The sequence below is a fragment of the Tursiops truncatus genome, chromosome 12 (genome assembly GCF_011762595.2).
Source record: "Tursiops truncatus isolate mTurTru1 chromosome 12, mTurTru1.mat.Y, whole genome shotgun sequence".
Taxonomy (NCBI): domain Eukaryota; kingdom Metazoa; phylum Chordata; class Mammalia; order Artiodactyla; family Delphinidae; genus Tursiops; species Tursiops truncatus.
The window spans coordinates 17,348,051-17,363,449 of NC_047045.1; the positions used below are offsets into that span (position 1 = coordinate 17,348,051).

The following is a 15,399-nucleotide window of genomic DNA, read 5'->3' on the forward strand; positions in this document are numbered from 1 at the left end:
TTCCCTCACAGGAAGGGTTTTAATAATTATTCTCACTGAACCCTTACACAGAACATTGCAATATGTGATATCCAGAGTCCTGAAAAGAACAAAGCACTTAATTTGCATTCAAAATTGGTTTTTTTTATGATACAAATGAACATATTTACAAAACAGAAATAGATTCATAGACTTAGAGAACGAATTTATGGTTACCATGGGGGAAGTGTGGGGCAGGGATAAACCAGGAGGTTGGGATTAAAAGATGCACACTACTATACTTAAAATAGATAACCAACCGGACCTACTGTATAGCACAGGGAACTCTGCTTAGTATTCTGTAATAACCTAAATGGGAAAAGAATTTGAAAGAGGATACATGTATATGTATTAATACAACTGAATCATTTTGCTGTATACTTGAAACTAATATAACATTGTTAATCAACTATACTCCAATATAAATAAAATTTTTTTTAAAACTTGTTTTTTTTTTTATACTGCAGCTTCTTATTAGTCATCAATTTTATACACATCAGTGTATACATGTCAATCCCAATGGCCCAATTCAGCACACCACCATCCCCACCCCACTGAGGTTTTCCCCCCTTGGTATCCATACGTTGGTTCTCTACATCTGTGTCTCAACTTCTGCCCCACAAATCGGTTCATCTGTACCATTTTTCTAGGTTCCACATACATGTGTTAATATACGATATTTGTTTTTCTCTTTCTGACTTACTTCACTCTGTATAACAGTCTCTAGATACATCCACGTCTCAACAAATGACTCAATTTCATTCTTTTTTATGGCTGAGTAATATTCCATCGTATATATGTACCACATCTTCTTTATCCATTGGTCTGTTGATGGGCATTTAGGTTGATCCATGACCTGGCTATTGAAAATAGTGCTGCAATGAACATTGGGGTGCATGTGTCTTTTTGAATTATGATTTTCTCTGGGTATATGCCCAGTAGTGGGATTGCTGGATCATATGGTAATTCTATTTTTAGTTTTTAAAGGAACCTCCATACTGTTGCAATAGTGGCTGTATCAATTTACATTCCCACCAACAGAGCAACAGGGTTCCCTTTTCTCCACACCCTCTCCAGCATTTGTTGTTTGTAGATTTTCTGACGATGCCCATTCTAACTGGTGTGAGGTGATACCTCATTGTAGTTTTCATTTGCATTTCTCTAATAATTAGTGATGTTGAGAAGCTTTTCATGTGCTTCTTGGCCATCTGTATGTCTTCTTTGGAGAAATGTCTATTTAGGTCTCCTGCCCATCTTTGTATTGGGTTGCTTGTTTCTTTAATATTGACCTGCATGTGCTATTTATATATTTTGGAGATTAATCCTTTGTCCATTGATTCATTTGCTAATATTTTCTCCCATTCAGAGGGTTGTCTTTTTGTCTTGTTTATGGTTACCTTTGCTGTGCAAAAGCTTTGAAGTTCCATTAGGTCCCATTGTTTATTTTTGTTTTTATTTCCATTACTCTAGGAGGTGGATCAAAAAAGATCTTGTTGTGATTTATGTCAAAGAGTGTTCTTCCTATGTTTTCCTCTAAGAGTTTTATAGTGTCTGGTCTTACATTTAGGTATCTAATTCATTTTGAGTTTATTTTTGTGTATGGTGTTAGGGAGTGTTCTAATTACATTCTTTCACATGTAGCTGTCCAGTTTTCCCAGCACCACTTATTGAAGAGACTGTCTTTTCTCCATTGTATATCTTTGCCTCCTTTATCATAGATTAGTTGACCATAGGTGTGTGGGTTTATCTCTGGGCTTTCTATCCTGTTCCATTGATCTATGTTTCTCTTTTTGTGCCAGTACCATATTGTCTTGATTACTGTAGCTTTGTAGTATAATCTGAAGTCAGGGAGTCTGATTCCTCCAGCTCCATTTTTTTCCCTCAAGACTGCTTTGGATATTTGGGGTCTTTTGTGTCTCCATACAAATTTTAAGATGATTTGTTCTAGTTCCGTAAAAAATGCCATTGGTAATTTGATAGGGATTGCATTGAATCCGTAGATTGCTTTGGTAGCATAGTCATTTTCACAATATTGATTCTTCCAATACAAGAACATGGTATATCTCTCCATCTGTTGGTATCATCTTTAATTTATTCCATCACCGTCTTATAGTTTTCTGCACACAGTTCTTCTGTCTCCCTAGGTAGGTTTATTCCTAGGTATTTTATTCTTTTTGTTCCAATGGTAAATGGGAGTGTTTCCTTAATTTCTCTTTCAGATTTTTCATCATTAGTGTATAGGAATGCAAGAGATTTCTCTGCATTAATCTTGTACCCTGCAACTTTACCAAATTCATTGATTAGCTCTAGTAGTTTTCTGGTGGCATTTTTAGGATTCTCTATGTATAGTATCACGTCATCTGCCAACAGTGACAGTTTTACTTCTTCTATTCCAATTTGTATTCCTTTTCTTTTTCTTCTGTGATTGCCAAGGCTAGGACTTCCAAAACTATGTTGAATAATAGCAGTAAGAGTGGACATCCTTATCTTGTTCCTTATCTCAGAGGAAATGCTTTGAGTTTTTCACCATTGAGAATGATGTTTGCTGTGGGTTTGTCGTATATGGCCTTTATTATGTTGAGGTAGGTTCCCTCTATGCCCACTTTCTGGGGAGTTTTTATCAAAAATTGGTGTTGAATTTTGTCAAAAGCTTTTTCTGCATCTGTTGAGATGATCATATGGTTTTTATTCTTCAATTTGTTAATATGGTGTATCACATCATTTGATTTGCGTATATTGAAGAATCCTTGCATCCCTGGGATAAATCCCACTTGATCATGGTGTATAATCCTTTTAATGTGTTGTTGGATTCTGTTTGCTAGTATTTTGTTGAGGAATTTTGCATCCATGTTCATCAGTGATATTGGTCTGTAATTTTTTTTGTAGTAGCTTTGTCTGGTTTTGGTATCAGGGTGATGGTGGCCTTGTAGAATGCTTTGGAGTGCTCCTTCCTCTGCAATTTTTTGGAAGAGTTTGAGAAGGATGGGTGTTAGCTCTTCTCTAAATGTTTGATAGAATTCACCTGTGAAGCCATCTGGTCCCGGACTTTTGTTTGTTCAAAGATTTTTAATCACAGTTTCAATTTCATTACTTGTGATTGGTCTGTTCATATTTTCTGTTTCATCCTGGTTCAGTCTTGGAAGGTTATACCTTTCTAAGAATTCGTCCATTGCTTCCAGGTTGTCCATTTTAGTGGCCTAGAGTTGCTTGTAGTAGTCTCTTAGGATGCTTTGTATTTCTGGGGTGTCTGTTGTAACTTCTCCTTTTTCATTTCTAATTTTATTGATTTGAGTCCTCTCCCTCTTTTTCTTGATGAGTCTGGATAATGGTTTATCAATTTTGTTTATCTTCTCAAATAACCAGCTTTTAGTTTTATTGATCTTTGCTACTGTTTTCTTGGTTTCTATTTCATTTATTTCTGCTCTGATCTTTATGATTTTTTTCCTTCTGCTAACTTTGGGTTTTGTTCATTCTTCTTTCTCTAGTTCCTTTAGATGTACGGTTAGATTGTTTATTTGAGATTTTTCTTGTTTCTTGAGGTAGGCTTGTACAGCTATAAACTTCCCTCTTAGAACTGCTTTTGCTGCCTCCCATAGGTTTCGGATCGTCGTGTTTTCATTGTCATTTGTCTCTAGGTATTTTTTGATTTCCTCTTTGATTTCTTCAGTGATCTCTTGGCTATTTAGTAACGTATTGTTTAGCCTCCATGTGTTTGTGTTTTTTACTTTTTTTCCCCTGTAATTCATTTCGAATCTAATAGTGTTGTGGTCAGAAAAGATGCTTAATATGATTTCAATTTTCTTAAACTTACTGAGGCTTGATTTGTGACCCAAGATGTGATGTATCCTGGAGAATATTCAGTGGACACTTGAGAAGAAAGTGTAATCTGCTGGTTTTGGATGGAGTGTCCTATAAATATCAATTAATCTATCTGATCTACTGTGTCATTTAAATCTTCTGTTTCCTTATTTATTTTCACTTTGGATGATCTGTCCATTGGCGTAAGTGAGGTGTTAAACTCCCTCACTATTATTGTGTTATTGTCGATTTCCTCTTTTATAGCTGTTAGTAGTTGTCTTATGTATTGAGGTGCTCCTATGTTTGGTGCATATATATTTATAATTGTTATATCTTCTTCTTGGATTGATCCCTTGATCATTATGTAGTGTCCTACCTTGTCTCTTGTAACATTCTTTATTTTAAAGTCTATTTTATTTGATATGAGTATTGCTACTCCAGCTTTCTTTTCATTTTCCTTTGCATGGAATATTCTTTTCCATCCCCTCACTTTCAATCTGTATGTGTCCCTAGGTGAAGCATCCATGAGGTAGACAGCATCTGGATGGGTCTTGTTTTTGTATCCATTCAGCAAGCCTGTGTCTTTTGGTTGGAGCATTTAATCCATTCACGTTTAAGGTAATTATCGATATGTATGTTCCTATGACCATTTTCTTAATTGTTTTCAGTTTATCTTCATAGATCCTTTTCTTCTCTTGTGTTTCGTACTTAGAGAAATTCCTTTAGCATTTTTTGTAGAGCTGGTTTGGTGGTGCTGAATTCTCTTAGCTTCTGCTTGTCTGTAAAACTTTTGATTTCTCCATCGAATCTGAATGAGATCCTTGCTGGGTAGAGTAATCTTGGTTGTAGGTTCTTCCCTTTCATCACTTTAAGTATATCATGCCACTCCCTTCTGGCTTGTAGAGTTTCTGCTGAGAAATCAGCTGTTAACCTTATGGGAGTTCCCTTGTATGTTATTTGTCATTTCTTCCTTGCTGCTTTTAGTAATTTTTCTTTGTCTTTAATTTTTGCCAATTTGATTACTATTTGTCTTGGTGTGTTTCTCCTTGTGTTTATCCTGTACGGGACTCACTGCGCTTCCTGGACTTGGGTGGCTGTTTCCTTTCCCATGTTAGGGAAGTTTTCAACCAAAATCTCTTCAAATATTTTCTCGGGTCCTTTCTGTCTCTCTTCTCCTTCTGGGATCCCTATAATGCGAATGTTGTTGTGTTTAATGTTGTCCCAGAGGTCTCTTAGGCTGTCTTCGTTTCTTTTCATTTTTTTCTCTTATTCTGTTCCGCAGCTGTGAATTCCACCATTCTGTCTTCCAGGTCACTTAACCGTTCCTCTGCCTCAGTTATTCTGCTATTGATTCCTTCTAGTGTAGTTTTCGTTTCAGTTATTGTATTGTTCATCTCTGTTTGTTTGTTCTTTAATTCTTCTAGGTCTTTGTTAAACATTTCTTGCATCTTCTCCATCTTTGCCTCCATTCTTTTTCCGAGGTCCTGGATCATCTTCACTATCATTATTCTGAATTCTTTTTCTGCAAGGTTGCCTATCTCCACTTCATTGAGTTGTTTTTCTGGGGTTTTATCTTGTTCCTTCATCTGTTACGTAGCCCTCTGCCTTTTCATCTTGTCTATCTTTCTGTGAATGTGGTTTTTGTTCCACAGGTTGCAGGATTGTAGTTCTTGCTTCTGCTCTCTGCCCTCTGGTGGATGAGGTTATCTAAGAGGCTTGATGGGAGGGACTCAAAAATTGTTTTTTTTTAAAATAGGAAACACAGCTTCTGCTAAGTTCTTTCTGTTAAATTAGCAAGAAATCCTGACTGTGGGAGGTGAGTCTCCTGGACTGTTAAAGGTTATAAATCAGTATCACTATTTTAATGATTTCCAAAAGAGATGATGAAGTGAAACCACATCAAGATACAGGAGAAGAGAACTCCTGGCTGCCTGGGTTTATTTCAGAGACAGCCCCTCACCACGCTGACAGTTTCCTCTTCTACCAGTTCCTAGTGGAAAGACAGATGGGCCCCCTCTTCACTAGTGGGTGACCCAGAGACAGAGTTATACCCACCAACTCTCTAATTCAGGCAGAGATATTTTTAGAAAATATGTCAGATTCTGCCCCTTGTTCTCATCTCCTTTGGGAATATAGCACATTGCTCGCTCCTTTAGAAATGCCATATAATTGGACTCAACAGGGATAGCAACTATTTATACTTATCCTCTCCACACCTCCATGGCTCACCTCCATCAATATATGTATATATACACACACATATATATACATATATATATATGTACACATACTCACACATATACACATACAACCATCACTTTTCAAAAAAAAACAATGAAAACTTTAGTATCTTCCTATTTCCTGGTAAATTCACAGTAAATGGTTCCATAAAGTTTTTCTTCATCCGAATTATTTGAGTTTTGCAAATAAGGAAAGAAAAATCACTGTGTCTGCAATAAGTTTGCTATGCTTTAGAGTTTAATACAAATAAGGCAGGTATTATAAATTTCCTTCAAATCTTGAGGTGAGCTTTTCCAAATAGCCTAATTCCTCTCACCATCACTTTTCCATTTTCTGTAAAGAGCATGAGGAAGTTTTCCCACTCCTGCCACCATGACTGGCTGGCACATAAAACCAGGTAGCTGCAGGCAACTGACTATAAAGACGCATTCCTCCCACAATTTATTGATCTCCCTGAAATCTGACTGTAACTACTGTTACTTCTCCTTGGAAATTGTTCTTGCTAAGGTTACTCATGACCTTGCAGAGTCAATCCAATGAACATATTTTGGTGCCTATTTTGGCATCTCCCTTACACTCTTCTCATTTGATATACTCTCCCCAACAGGATTATGATTTCTTAATCTGTATCTCTAGTTCCAACAGCCTCCTAAATATCTCTACTTGGGGGTCCCAGAGGATCTCCAACTCAGCATGGTCTAACCAGGCTTGGGTATTTTTCAGCCTTCTTTCCTTATAAACCTGTTCATCTTGAATCTCCCATCCTGGTGACTGGTACCATCCACACATCCCTTAGTGGGATGAGAATTGTTGAAAGAGGGCAGAAGGGTCCCACAGGGCCAGGCATAAACATGGAAGAGAAGTGTATCAAGGTCAAGGTGGACACCTAAATTAGGGTTGTGTGCACAGCTAATGGCCAGACTCTCTCTCTCAGAGAGAGTCTGACTGGAGGCCAGAACCAAGGGGACCCAAAAACAGGAGGCCAAGTGCCAGTGAGAATGACAGAGCAAGACAGGCAATCTGAGAAAACTACTTACAAAAGAAAAGAAGATGAGACAAGCCATTACGTACTAGAAGAGGGTGCAGGTACAGAAAGGACAGTCAGTGCTTTACAAGATACTTTTACATTTTTATTTCTTTTGAGCAACAACTCCTATAGAGATGAGGATACGAGTAACACACCCCATGTCACAGAGTTGGAAAGCGAGAAAACCTGGTGTTGAACCTGGGCCACTGACATCATGTCCCTAGTTACATGTGCACCTGCAGTCCAGTCAAGTTTAGGGCCATCCAAATGAAGGTTGCAACATCTGTAACTTCTAAAATGACATTGATATTCTATCTGCAGCTGTACCTTCTGTTGTAAAGTTCTCTTTTTCTGCTCCCTCCTACCTCTACCTGTGACCTTGAGGTCAAGAGAAGACAAACATTTTTCTTCAGTAGGCTCTGCCATTTCCCAATAACACTTATTTGCATGAAAAGCCACCAAAAAGGACTAGAAAGGAGAGCTTGATATATTACTGACAGGGCTGAGGGACTGATTCATTTTGACTTGAGCTCACTACTTTTATGACTCAGATTTTTAAAAAATTCCTAATTGAAAACCACAAGTGTTCAGTACCAAAGCCAATCATCACAGAAGAAGAGAAGGAATTTTCTTTTGTCTTTCAATGTGAGTCTTTAAATGGTCACCTTCGTTATGAGATGGACTTCTTGGCAATTCAGTTCGTTTTAGAACATGATGGGCTTTGACTCTACAATTCCATATTTGCAAAGTGGGAGTTAAACAAAACAGAATAAAAAGCAAATGCTGAAGGAAGCACCAGTTTCAAAAATCAACTTACAAATTGTGTACAAGCTAATTACCAATATTTTACCTTATGGATGCTTAGGAAGGCAACGACAGTCTCATTGTTCTACTACATTTCATAAATTATGATAATTTGTGGTTTATGATGTGCTTATAAAGGTGGTGATCTTTAGAAGAACTGGCCATTATGCACGTCTAGATTGTTTAAAATTGCAGCAGTGTGGGATGAGTCTGTGTAATGAACAACTCTGATTGGATTTTTTCTTGTTTTTGGAGAAAAATTGGGCTGCTAAATAAATGTTTAAAGTTAAATTATATTTCTCTCATATGCAAAGCACAGTTTAAAATCATTTTTGCTTTTCTTTCTAAAAATTGTAAATATGACAGAACCAATGGAAAGTAGAAACAACAGAATGAATCATATACAATAATGCTACTACCCCACTACAACAACTATTATCATTTTTGTGTGTATGTATTCCCTTCCTGTGTTTTTTCACATGTATGTATTTTACATGGTGATAATACACAATTCCATTGAGTAGATACATCATAGCTTACTAAACCATTCTCTTGTTTTGCTTTGGGATTCCTTCTGGATTTCCATTATAAACTTTGGCTTTTAAAAATGCCTAATGGATAGAGAATATGATTGTCATTGTTTTCCCAACAGGGGGAAAGGTGTCACCCTAGTCTATCCTAAGCCAATATAAGCCCAAATCACTTATGAACCATTTTTTGGATGCATCCACTGATGTCTGCTGGCCTCTGATGTGGTTAAATACATGTTTCCGCCACTGTGTCAATAAGCCTAAAATGGCTCTGCTCCAAAAGACCTGGGATCCTTTGTGTTGTGTTGCACACAAAAATGGCTCACACCTGCAACTGTAATAGAATACGTCCCCATTTGGCCCTCTCATTGCTTGATAAAAAGACAGATCATATTTCTAAAACCCAGATGTTTATCTCAGTGTAGCTTAGTGGTGATGAGCCTGGGTTTTGAAATCAACCTGACTTGGATTCAAGCTCTGATTTTGCTCCTTTCTTCTGTGGGCAGGGCAGCTGCCTTGTTCTACTCCTGGAACACATTCAGATGAGAGCCTAGATGAATAGCGCCTCCTGGGGGAGTGCAATGCAGAGCCACTTACCTAGACCTCAGTGGCAATGCACTCATGGAGCTGTACAAGGTGGCTGCTCAGGCTTTGGGTAAGTTACTTAATCTCTGAGTCTCAGCTTCCAAGCGTGTAAAACTGGGGAGTGATAATAATACCTCGTTACTGTTGTGCCAATTATAGGGGAGAATACTGTAGTAAAGTTTTTGGTGTAGTGCCTCAGTATAGTAAGACCTCAATACATGTTAACTCCTATTATAATTTTTCTAAAAATGTATGCTTTTCAATAGAAGAACTTAGAAAGATTAAGTTCTTTTGTATGCTTTTCCATCATGTGGTTGGTTTCTGTTCTTGATTACTACATTAATCTGCTCAGAATGGAAGAACAGCATGAAACAGGATAGAATAGAATAACCATCTGTTCATATTCTCCATCCCTGAGCCTGAGGCTGATCTAATTTTATCTTAAACCAGAGTCATAAATTATCCCTGAACTAAACTGCTTATAATCCCAAAGCTCTTGAGAAATCAGTTGTGGGAATCTCCCTTAGCTTGGATGGGATTCAGTGAGGCCCCAAGCTGGGAGCAGTTGAGGGCTAGGGACTGAGTAGAGCTAGAAGACGTGCAGGGCTGGTCAAGTTCAGAATGCTGAGAGAGGATCTGAAAGGCAGCCGTATTCGGGAACGGTCAAAGAAACAGAAGGTGAGCACAGTCATAAGAGTCTCTAGAAAAATCATTCGTCAATCTAATTAACACCACCGAACGCCACTATGTGCTAATTCTTGGGAATAAGGAAGGAAATGAACATGAAGTTTACCGTCGCTTACTCTCTTGAGGCTCATCTACTTTTGTTTATATCTTGGGATGGGATGGGGTAGACTGAGTCAAAGTAAAGAGTATCAGTGGAATAGACATAGAATTCAGGTTCCAGTCCCATCACAGATCTTGGAGCCAGTCAGATGCTTCCTAAAGCAGCTATAGCTCTCCAAGTTTACCTGGCTTAATTCCTCCAGTGGCTGATAGATCCGGAGGGAAAGAGATCCCCTATGAGGTCAGCCAATATGTCTTGCCTTCCTGCTTCTTATTCCAACTCCACAGGGACTGGGAACAGATCCAACTATTTGAGGACAGAACTGAGGAATCGGGGTGGTAGAGAGAGCATGTAAAAGAGCTACTCAGTTGGATACAGTCTAACCCAGGCTGGACTCCTTCAAGGAACCAGTTCCTAAAGAATCAAATTGGACTTTGGACTTGCAAATTGAGAGAAGAATGTTCAAGAAGAGAAAACGGAATCTGAAACTGGACGGTATGCTACAAATTAAGAGATATTTTGGATCTGAACCCTTCTCCCCATGATGACAGTTTAATAATGCTGATTCCTCAGCATACAATGTAGTTTTTGTCAGATAGATTTTAACCGTAACTTACTTTAACCATCCTACTGCGGTCCTGAGACAGCCAACTCTGTCAGAGTGATTTCAATTTGTTCTTTACGTCGTCCAAATGTTCTTGTCTCAGGTAAGAAGCCCTGAAATCCATGCACAAGTTTCTTTATAAATTACTTATCTTTTAGATGGTGTGTATTTACCACTTCACCATGTTTCCATTTAGGTTTAAGTTTGCAGGACATGACTCATGTCATATTTCTAGAAGGCCAAAGCTAAGTGAATATGCTTCAACACAGTCACGTTCAATGTTGCAATTAATCTTGCAAACTTCATTTAAGGAAGGTATAAAGTAAGACAATAATTCACTCTAAAGTCATTGGTTTAGGCCTTCAAAGTCATTTCTCATTTTAGCAATAAGGAGGATTATTTTTCTGGGAAGAAATAAAAGTATACACATGATGCTTGTAATACGAATATAACATGTTTGACCTCCTATGGAGACCTTTAACCATCGGCAAAGTTCTTGCTTCTAAGTCAGGTATCCTGCTCTTCCAAGTGAATTAATATTTCCACAAGATGGTGAGAGGGGATGTGGCATGGAAGAGAAGGCTTGAGGGGCAGCGGCCGAGGAGGGTCTACATTCCAGAAGAGGAAGAAGGTAAGTGGAAGATGGCTAGACATCAGGATTTGAGGACCTCTTCAGAGCCAATTCTAGACATAGGTAGTACAGAAAGTTCAGGATTGTTTGGTTAAAAGGGACAGAAACTTACTCCAGTGAGCTTAAGAAAAAGGTGTGTGTGTGTGTGTGTGTGTCTGTGTGTGTGTTTAAAGACTCCAGGGCAAGAAGCACAGTGTGGTCTCAGAAAAGAATGGAACCACTTCTGGAAAAGATCTTGGTCTTTCCAACATTACATGGGCTCTCACCTTTGTTCTTCTCAAGGTTTCCACTTCATTTTACTCTCTTACAGACTGACTTTTTGTGTGTTTAGATGGACAGGCCAAAGAAAATGGCTACAGGCCTCACCTTTGCATAATTTCCTGTTCTACACCTGCCATAGAATCACCAGAGCCTCTGAGTCCCAAATCCAAATTCTTATGGGATAGACTCTAATTGGCTCAGCTTGGATCAGGCATCCACTGGGCTGGTTGCCCACTCAGCCCGGGTGATGGAGGAAGATTCTCTGAGAAGCGGTTTTGGGGTGGGAGAAATAATTGGCAGAGGAAATGATTTATAAAACACAACGGCAATTCTTTAGCAAAATTTCTTCTCCTCTGTTTGTTACTTAATTATAATCACTGTTTTAGTTCTTTGAAACAGATCAGAAAGTACTGTTAAAATACATGCAACCCCTCACAGGGGTATATACATTAATTCACTAGCACCTGTTTTAAGATCCTATCACTAAAGAATCAGGTTAACCAGTTAATTACCTATCCAGCCAATAACCAATAGCCTACAAATTCCCCGAAGGGAAAGGGTCAAGGACAAATAAAGTGTGCTTTCCATTAAGGAGAAAGAGAAAATGGTTACAGTCACGGAGTTACCTGGAGGCTGTGATGCATGGAGGTTACTGGGTGCCCAGAAGCCTGACCTGGTTCAGCCCATTATGGATCCCAACTCCCTCCCACCTCTATGCCTTTGCTCATGGACACATTCTTCCTCTTCTTCACCCGGCTAACTCCTACCCTCTCTACAGGACTGCCGTAGATTGAATTATATTTCCCCCAAAGATACATTGATCCGAGGTACCTGCGACTGTGTTTTTTGGAAATAGGGTATTGCAGATGTAATCAAGTTAAGATGAGGTCAGGGATTAGGGTGGACCCTAAACCCGACGAATGGAGTCTTTACAAGAAGAAGGAGATTTGGAGACAAACACACATGCAGGGAATGAGGCTATGATGATGTAGTGAGACTGATATAGTGATGTAGGTACAAGCTGAGGAGCACCAAGGATGCCACCAGAGGTGAAAAGAGCAAGGAAGGATTTCTTTCTAGAGCCTTCAGTGTTAGAAGGGCCCTGCAACACCTTGCTTTTAGACTTCTAACCTCCAGAACTCTGAGAGAATAAGTTTCTGTTATTTTAAGCCACCCAGTTTGTGTTACTTCGTTATGGAAGCCACAAGAAACTAATGCCAGTGCTATAGACATTTGCTATAGACTGAATGTCTGTGTCCCCCCAAAGTTCATATGTTAAAATCCTAACCCCCAATGTTATGGTTTAGGAGGTGGGGCCTTTGGGAGGTGATAGGTCATGAGGGTGCAGCCCTCATGAATGGGATTAGTGCCCATAAAAGAGTGGCCCCAGAGAGATCACTTGTCCCTTCCACCATTTGAGACTCAGGGAGGAGACAACCATCTTTGAACTAGGAATCAAATTCTCACCAGACATTAAAGTTGCCAGCATCCTGATCTTGGACTTGCCAGCCTCCGGGATGGTGAGAAATAAATTTCTGTTCTTCATAAGCCACCTAGTATACAGTTTTTTGTTTTAGCAGCCTGAATGGACTAAGGCAACATTCAAAGACTGTGTTGGTGTCCTTTCTCTGTACTACCATCCCCATCCTGTGCTTCTTGCTGCCATCGCTACCATCTTGCCATCACAGTAGAGATGAAACTGGTCTATAATTGTGTGCTTTTCTGTCTCTGGATTGTAAAGAAGTACCAGAAACTGTCCTTATTTTATATTGCCAGTGCCTAGCAGTTTGTTGGGAATAAGTGTGTATTAAAATGAGACGAAGATTATTTCCATATGTATTAAATCTACAATGCTCTTGTGTGAAGATATTTACATCTCAAGAATTTAAGACATGCAAGTGTGGAACAAACTGAACTCACATTGTTGAATTTCACCCTATACATCAAAATATGCTACAGGAAGAAATCAGGGAGCCAAAATAATTGAATAACTGCATATATCAACTTCTATTTGGTTGTCCCCAGCCCTGGTAAGATATGGAAAAGTTTTTTGAATGTAAAAAGTATACTTCTTTGAGGAAAAAAGGAGGTACTGGGTTGATTTTGTAAATTTAACTCTTTCTAGAATACCTTTCCATTCAAATAAAGTAATTGTAATTCATGAATTCAGAAATGTGGTACAAATGCAGATGAAGATAAATAGCACATGAGCCATCGGAGGCAGGCAGATTCACGGGGGAAATTAGAAGCTGTCGCCGGGAGAGTTAATGGAAAGTCCACTAATCCCAATTTTCAGGCAGGATCAATGGAGCTGTGTGCTTCCCATGCAATTTGCTCTTACATGAGGTCTGCTTCTCCGAAGAGGATGGGGGCGCTGGTTCCATTTACCCCGTCACCCCCGCCACCCCGCCAAGTACACATTAGCTGCTACAATGCCATTTTGAGATGTCTGCTATACATTTGGGACATGTTTTAATTTTGCTAAATAAAGAATTAGCTAAGAGATTCTCTGTTATATAGGGATCTTCGTTCTCTCTAGTGTGAATAATCACTATTTAATGTTAGATTATTCTTCAGATAAGCAGCACAGATTGTCTGCTGGGTGGCACGTAGCTCAGGGGGTGCTGGGCAGACAGTCTTATCAACACATTAAATGGCATAATTCCACATTCTATAATGCATGGCACTATGGGAATTGGGCGGGCAAAGTCTATTTTTTATTTTTCACACTCCAAAGAGCTTCAACTTCTAGAACAAGATTCCAAGCTTAGTCTCTGAGAACCATTTTTCCATTGTATTCGTTATATTCACTTAACTAAGTTAAGTGGTAAACATTGGGGTTGCTTTCCCAACTGTCATTCCATTTTTGATGAGTATTCTAATCCTGGTCAGGGATTGGCTTAGGAATGGACGTGTAACACAATTCTGGTCCATGAGATGTGAGAGAAACTTGCTGGTGTGGGTGAGGGTGCATATTCTAGGAACTATGTCCTTCCTCTTGAGAGAGTCACAGGAAGAGATGGTCTCTCTTCTACCTCTGGACACTGGTCTGGATGTAAGACTGAAACTGCTGCAGCCATCTTGCTGCTTGAGGGTGAAAACCTCATCAAGATGGCAGAGAAATGAAAGAACTCAGGGACCTTAATGACATCTTTAAGCCAATGGATCAAAGAACCTTGAGGTCTCCTCTATGTGGAGACTTGCCGTTAATATTAAGTAATAAATTTCATTATTAAGCCAGGTTTTGTTAGTTCCATCTGAAGGCAATACAAACTGCTACACTAGGCTTAAATTCCATTGTAGAAATGGCAAGCCAGTGACCAAACTGCAATCAACAGCTGAGTCACCATCTGTAGTGGACATGTCTTTTGCTGCCTAAACCTTCTTTGATCTGCTTTCCTTCCCAATTCTTATTCCATGTAATTTCAGTGGCTGACCCTCCTTCCACCTCCACAAGGGTCTCTGACCCATGATCTGGCCACTGAGTTTACCCCAGCAACCTGGCTGCACTGACTGGTTCCAGGATGGACTTATGACTAAAACTAAGCCAATGAGCAGCAGCAACAGGAATCTTATTTTAACTGTTAGGAAAGGGGGATCTTTTTCTATTAGAGTTGGTAAACTGTTAGGTTATAATCTTAGAGCTGCCAATGGCCACTTTTGCCATCACGTGGAAAGAGCCTCAATGAGAATGGAGCCAACACAGGGGAATGTAACAGAGCGAGAACATCTTCCATAATAACATGTGTCTTATCCATGTGGGCTGCTATCACAAAATATCATTGACTGGGTGGCTTAAACAATTTCTCACAGCTCTGGAGGCTGGGAAATCCAAGATTAAAACCCTGGCAGATGTGGTGTCTGATGAGGACCTATTCCTGGTTCACAGATGTGCCACAGGGGCAAGAGAGCTCTCTGGGGCCTCTTTTATAAGGGCACTAATGCTATGGATGAGGGCTCCACCCTCATGACCTAATCACCTCTCAAAGCCCCTTTCTTCTTATACCATCACACTGGCGGTTAAGATTTCAACCTATGAATTTTGGGGGACACACACATTCAGTTCATAACAACATGGACCCTAACCCTGCCAGAAGATCAGCTCTACACTTG

The 15,399-nt window shown here is 39.3% G+C and overlaps 1 long non-coding RNA gene across 1 annotated transcript in view; it reads right to left on the reverse strand.

Moving 5' to 3' along the window:
- Window positions 1–15,399, reverse strand: part of LOC141275991 (uncharacterized) — a 294,048-nt gene that overhangs the window by 43,088 nt on the left and 235,561 nt on the right. Inside the window, exon 5 of the long non-coding RNA XR_012324726.1 lies at window positions 10,408–10,507. This is a non-coding gene — a long non-coding RNA (uncharacterized lncRNA). The remainder of the gene's footprint in view (window positions 1–10,407; window positions 10,508–15,399) is intronic.